Genomic DNA, 6,573 nt, shown 5'->3' on the forward strand with positions numbered 1-6,573 from the left:
AGTGTGGCGATGCTACTTTTGCTGCTTCTGTAACAGCTCCATGCAAAACAAATGCTGAATGTTATTTTTGATTTTTTCCTTTTTCCTTAAAAGTGAAAAGCCTCTATGGATTTCTTTCTATTAGTGAAAACATGTACTAATGTAGGTCTTTTATAAAAGCAAGGTGACATAAAGTGAACTTTCAAAAAGTGGGAAATGACTGTATTCAGAGAGACAATGGCAGAGAATTTTCCAAAACTGGTGAAAGACATAAATCCATAGATTCAAGGAGTTTGATGAATTCCAAAAAGGATAAATACAAAGAAAACTACACGCAGGCTCATCATAGTTATATTGCTGACAGCAGGGTAAAAAATAAAATTTTAAGTGTCAGAAATCTTTCTTCATTGAAAAAAACCCTTTGATGAAAAAACCCATTTCCTGGCAGCTGATAAGAAGCTGATCTTGAGTGAGAGCCATTCTCTGCCACATTAACAATGTGGCCAGCCCCCAACATCATTCTGCAGCTCAGAGCCTGGGACCAGCATCCTCAGCACCACTTCTGACTAATGCCCAGCCCCAGCTTGCAAAATGATTGGAAAATGATCATCATTTGTAGCCATGTGTTTTCATGTCTTAGTATTTGAAATATTATAATACCAAGTCAGAAAAAGGGAAATTGCTTGGATTTTGAAACTGAAAATGCAAGGTTGTCTCATTTCAATTTAGCCCAATTTTCTGAAATCCAATAGCATCACCCCGTCAACAAACAAGACAGAAGAATTTTAGATCTCTGATGGTTAAGATTTTAAAACATTATTTTTACATTAAAACAGATATGTATATGGTAGTATTCCAAGACACATGCAAATCTTTGAGATAAATATTAGCGAAGTTTAGAGAACTCAGAGGCCATTTAGAATTAAGACCTTAGATGTCCACACAAATTTTAGGATGGCACATGGCAGAAAGAGAGCTAGCTAATGATTTGGCCTCTTCTTATAAGGGCACTAATCCCACTCATGAGGGCATCACCCTCATAACCTAATTACCTCCTAAAAGCCTCACCTTCAAATACCATCCCATTAGGAAATGGGTTTCAACATATGAATTCCGAGGGGACACAAACATTCAGCCCATAACACTATGCAACTATAATAATCAAGTCAGAGGAGTCCTGACATAGGGATAGACAAATAGATCAGTGGAATAGACTAGAGAGTCCTGAAAGAAACTCACACTTAACAACCAATTGATATTTGACAAAGGTGCCAAAATAATCCAATGGAGTAAAGGAAAGTTTTTCAACAAATGATGCTCGCAGTCAGAAATCCATATGGAATAAAAAAAGAACCTTGACCTCTATCTCATATCCTCCATAAAAATTAATCTGAAACAGTGGTACAACCATACTGTGGGATGTGCAGCAATTAAAAAGGGACAAAATATTGATACATGCAACAACTGTAGGGAATTATGCTGAATGACAAAAAGCCAATCCCCAAAGGCTACATACTGTGTGATATGATTTAGATATCATTTAAAAAATTTTTATCTTATATTAGGGTATAGTTGATTAACAATGTTGTATTAGTTTCAGGTGTACAGCAAAGTGATTCAGGTATACATATACATGTATCCATTCTTTTTAAAATTCTTTTCCCATTTACGTTATTACAGAATATTGAGCAGAATTCCCTGTGCTATACTAGATATTTTTTAAATGACAAAATTTTAGAAACGGAGGGCATAATACTGGTTGCCAGAAGTTAGGGACTGGTGGGGAGAGATGTAGAAGGGAGGTGGTTGTGGCTATAAAGGGCAACACAGAAGATCCTTGTGTTCAGGATCTTGACTATGGTGGTGAATACATGAACCTAAATATGACAACATTTTATAGAACCTAATACACACACATACACACACACACACACACACACACACACGCACACAAATGAGTACAACTAAAACTAGGGAAACCTGAGTAAGATGGGTGGATTGTATTGATGTTAATATCCTGGTTGCAATATTATACTATAGTTTTACAAAATGTTACCATTGGGGGAAACTCGGCAGAGTGTACAAAGATTTTCTCAAGGTTATTTTTACAACTGTGTGAGTCTATAATTATCTCAATAAAAATTTCAATGAAAAAGTGAATTTGAGATGGATCATCTCAAATGTGAATTTTAATCATTTAAATGTGAATTTTAAATAACTTCTTTTATTATAATTAAAAAATAATTTCTAGTATTATAACTTTAAGATAAAGGGTATGTCTTCATGGGAGTAGGCAAAGATTCCTTAGGAAAAGATCTCTTCAGACAAAGAAAACAATAAATAGAATAAAAAATTGGTAAATTAAATCTCATCAAAAATGTAAAATTTCTGGTCATTAAAGCCATCCTGGTAACATCAAGCTGGCAGCTAGGGGCAGAGTGTGGAAGATTCTACATCTGATACTTCACCACTTAGGCCCCCGAGTAACACTAACCATGTCCACCCTGACTGAGGAAAACTAATCCAATGGCTCCATCTGTAGGCAAGGGAGGGAGTGGTCATCTTGATCCTTGACTGGGAAGCTACCTCCCAGCAATGATCCTACACTCCAAACATGATACTTTAACAACAATACCAATAACGGCTTTACTGTCCAGAAACTTTAAAAGGCATTATCTCTCTCCACAACATCCCTGAATGGTAGGTATTATACTCCTCCTTTTAAAGACAAGGAAACCGAGGCTGAGGAAGTTGAAGAAGTTGAAGTAACTTGCCCAAGCTCACACGGGCAGTAGGTGGTAGGTCCAGGGCTCACCCAAGCCTATTAGACTCGAAAGTTCCCAGTTCTATGACTCCTGGCTGCCTTCCTCAGAGCAAATTACAGTAGGGACATGCTGGTACTTATGGAAAAAGAAAACATAATATCCAGAAGCAGAGATATTTGTCAGCATAGACAACGATGTATTATATGTATCTAATATGTATATGTATTCTTATCTAACATGGAAGACTGGAAGTTATCTGGGGAAATAATTTGCTCTGGTTTGTGGTTTGCTGTTAAAGCGAGTAGGTTCATTCTTCTTTTACACGGTCACATCACGGCTCTGAAGAGTTTTAATCGAGAAAATGCTCCTGGTGTTCAGTTTGGATCACAGAAGTGTTTCCCTTGAGGAAACCACCACCTTGTGGCAATGAACATAACTCGCACGAGAAAGAAGCGTTTTTGTCTGTTTGTTTCCAGTCTTTCAAACTCCAAAACACAGTGGTAACACTTAAGTTGGAAGTTTTTGCAGTAAACAAAGCAAAACAAACAAATGGAAAAAGTACCTTCCTTAGGATGGGCTTAATTAAAACGGGTGTCTTTGAAAAAGGTATCTGACTTCTGGGCAAAGCAATCAAATCACTGACCCATGTCATAAAATAGGTAACATGGAAATTTCATTAAATCAAGACGTTAAAAGTTGGAGTGATCCATTTGGGGGAAAATTGAGGAGGTTCCATACTGTTTAAACTGTACACTTTTAAAAAATTTTTTATTTTTGGCTGTGTTGGGTCTTCGTTGCTGTGCGTGGGCTTTTCTCTAGCTGCAGCAAGCTGGAGCTACTCTTCGTTGCGGTGTGTGGACTTACTGCGGTGTCTTCTCTTACTGCAGAGCATAGGCTCTAGGCACACAGCCTTCAGTAGTTGTGGCACACGGGATCAGTAGTTGTGGCTCGCAGGCTCTAGAGCACAGGCTCAGTAGTTGTGGCACATGGGCTTAGTTGCTCTGCGGCACGTGGGATCTTCCCGGACCAGGACTCGAACCCGTATCCCCTGCATTGGCAAGCAGATTCTTAACCACCGTGCCACCAGGGAAGTCCTGTAAACTGTACACTTTTGAAAGTAAAAAGCATTGCTATTACTAATTACACGGGACAGTAAGTGTAAGGTCAGGGTGTAAAGACATGTTATTCCCCATATTTGTTTCTGTGTTTTAGCCTGGCATAGTTGTGACTGCATTTTATAGCAGAGACCACGTGACGAGAAATCTAACCTTTTTAAAGTGAACAAAAAGTCTTTATCTCTCTGAGTGCTGGCAGGAGGAGTTTAGTACCTGATTTGAATTTTATTTTGGGAACTAAGATCTAAGGGAGATTTCAAATGATTCAAGAACTTGAATAACCACCACCATGTGGCCAAAAACATCACTTGCACTTAGTAGACCCAGTAGGTAATGCTGTGTCTTACAGATATCATTGTATGGATGTAACACAGACTACTCACTCACCTACTGAAGGACATCTTGGTTGCTTCCAATTTTGGGTGATTATGAATAAAGCTGCTATAAATTTTTATGTGCAGGTTTTTGTGTACACATAAGTTTTCAAGTCTGTTGGGTAAATATATAGGAGCACAATTGCTAGGTCATATGGTAAGACTATGCTTAGCTTTGTAAGAAGCTGCTAAACTGTCTTCCAAAGTGGCTGTACAATTTTGCATTCCCACCAACAATAAATGAGAGTGCCTGTTGCTCTGTATCTCCACCAGCATTTAACATAGGTCTTCTTTAAAATTTTAGACATTCTAATAGGTATGTAGAAGTCTCTCATTATTGTTTTCATTTGTAATTCCCTAATAACAAAAGGGGTTGAGTGTATTTTTCATTTGTTTACTTATCATCTGTATATCTTCTTTGGTGAGGTATCTGTTCAGATCTCTTGCCCATTTTAAAAATTGGGTTGTTTACTTTTTAAAAAAATAAATTTTTTTGTTTAATTAATTTATTTTTGGCTGTGTTGGGTCTTTGTTGCTGGGCGCGGGCTTTCTCTAGTTGCGGTGAGTGGGGGCTACTCTTCCTTGCCGTGCGCGGGTTTCTCATTGCGGTGGCTTATCTTGTTGCGGAGCACAGGCTCTAGGCATGCAGGCTTCAGTAGTTGTGGCACAGGGGCTTAGTTGCTCCGTGGCATGTGGGATCTTCCCGGACCAGGGCTCGAAGCTGTGTCCCCTGCATTGTCTGGCGGATTCTTAACCACTGCACCACCAGGGAATCCTGGGTTGTTTTCGTATTGTTGAGTTTTGTATATTTTGGATACAAGTCCCTTATCAGATATGTGTTTTGCAAATATTTTCTCCCTTGTCTTTCCATTCTCTTAACAGTCTTTTGAAGAGCACAAGTTTTTAATTTTAATAAAATCTAACTTATAAATTTTTTCTTTCATGGATCATTCTTTTGATGTTTTATCTTAAAAAGTCATTGCCAAACCCAAGTTCACCTAGATTTTCTCCTTTGTTTTCTTCTCAAGTTTTAAGGTTTTCCATTTTATATTTATGTCTATGATCCATTTTGAGTCAATTTTTGTGAAAAGTGTAAGGTCTATGTCCAGATTTTTTTTTTGCAAATGGATGTCCAATTACTCCAGCACCATTTTTTGAAAAGACCATTCTTTCTACAATCACTTTCCTTTACCCCTTTGTCAAAGATCAGTTGACTACATTTGTACAGGTCTTTTTCTGCACTTTTTATTCTATTCCATTGATCTATGTATCTATTCTTTCACTAAAATGCTGTCTTGCTTATTGTAGCTTAATGGTAAGTCTCGAAGTCCAATAGTGTCAGTTCTCCAACTTTGTTATTCTTCACTGTTGTGTTGACTATTCTTTGTCTCTTATCTTTTCATATAAAATCTAGAATTAGTTTGTTGTTATCTACAAAATAGCTTGCTGGGATTTTGACTGAAACTGTGTTTAATCTATAGATCACATCTAAAAATATTGATTCTTCCTCTCCACAAGCATGGAATATCTCTCCATTTATATAAATCTTTTAGATGTCTTTCACCAGCTATTACTGATTTCTAGTTTAATTCCATTGTGGTCTGAGGATATACTCTGTATGATTTCTATTCTTTTAAGTTTGTTAGGGTATTTTTATGACGTGGCATGTGGCCTATCTTGGTGAATGTTCCATGTGAACTTGAGAAGAATCTATTCTGCTGTTCAGAGGAAGTATTGTCTAGATGTCAATTAGATCGGGTTGGCTGATGTTTGCTCAGTTCAACTATATCCTTGCTCATTATCTGCCTGCTGGATCTACTCATTCCTAAAGATGTGGTGTTAAAGTCTTCAATTATAATAGTGGGTTTATCTATATTTTCTTGGCAGTTCAGATAGTTTTTTCCTCGTATTTGGATGCTCTGTTGTTAGGTGCATACACAGTAAGTATTGTTATGTCTTCCTGGAGAACTGATCCCTTTAACATTATGTAGTGCCCTCTCTTTATCCCTGATACATTTCCTTGTTCTGAAATCTGCTTTGCCTGAAATTAATATAGCTACTCCAGCTTTCTTTTGATTAGTGTTAGCATGGCATAGCTTTCTCCACCCCTTTACTTTACTTTTAAGTGTCTTTTTTTTTAAACTTTTAAACCTGTGTCTTTATGTTTAAAGTGGATTTCTTGTAGACAGCATACAGTTGGGCCTTGTTGTTTTATCCATTGACAATTTCCGTCTTTTAATTGGTGTAGATCATTTACAACAGGTTTGTACTTGTTTTCTATTTGCTCCACTTGACTTTCATACTTAATTTTGAATCTGTAATTTTGTATTCTTTGTCTTA

Source organism: Pseudorca crassidens, chromosome 5, assembly GCF_039906515.1.
Source record: "Pseudorca crassidens isolate mPseCra1 chromosome 5, mPseCra1.hap1, whole genome shotgun sequence".
Taxonomy (NCBI): Eukaryota; Metazoa; Chordata; class Mammalia; order Artiodactyla; family Delphinidae; genus Pseudorca; species Pseudorca crassidens.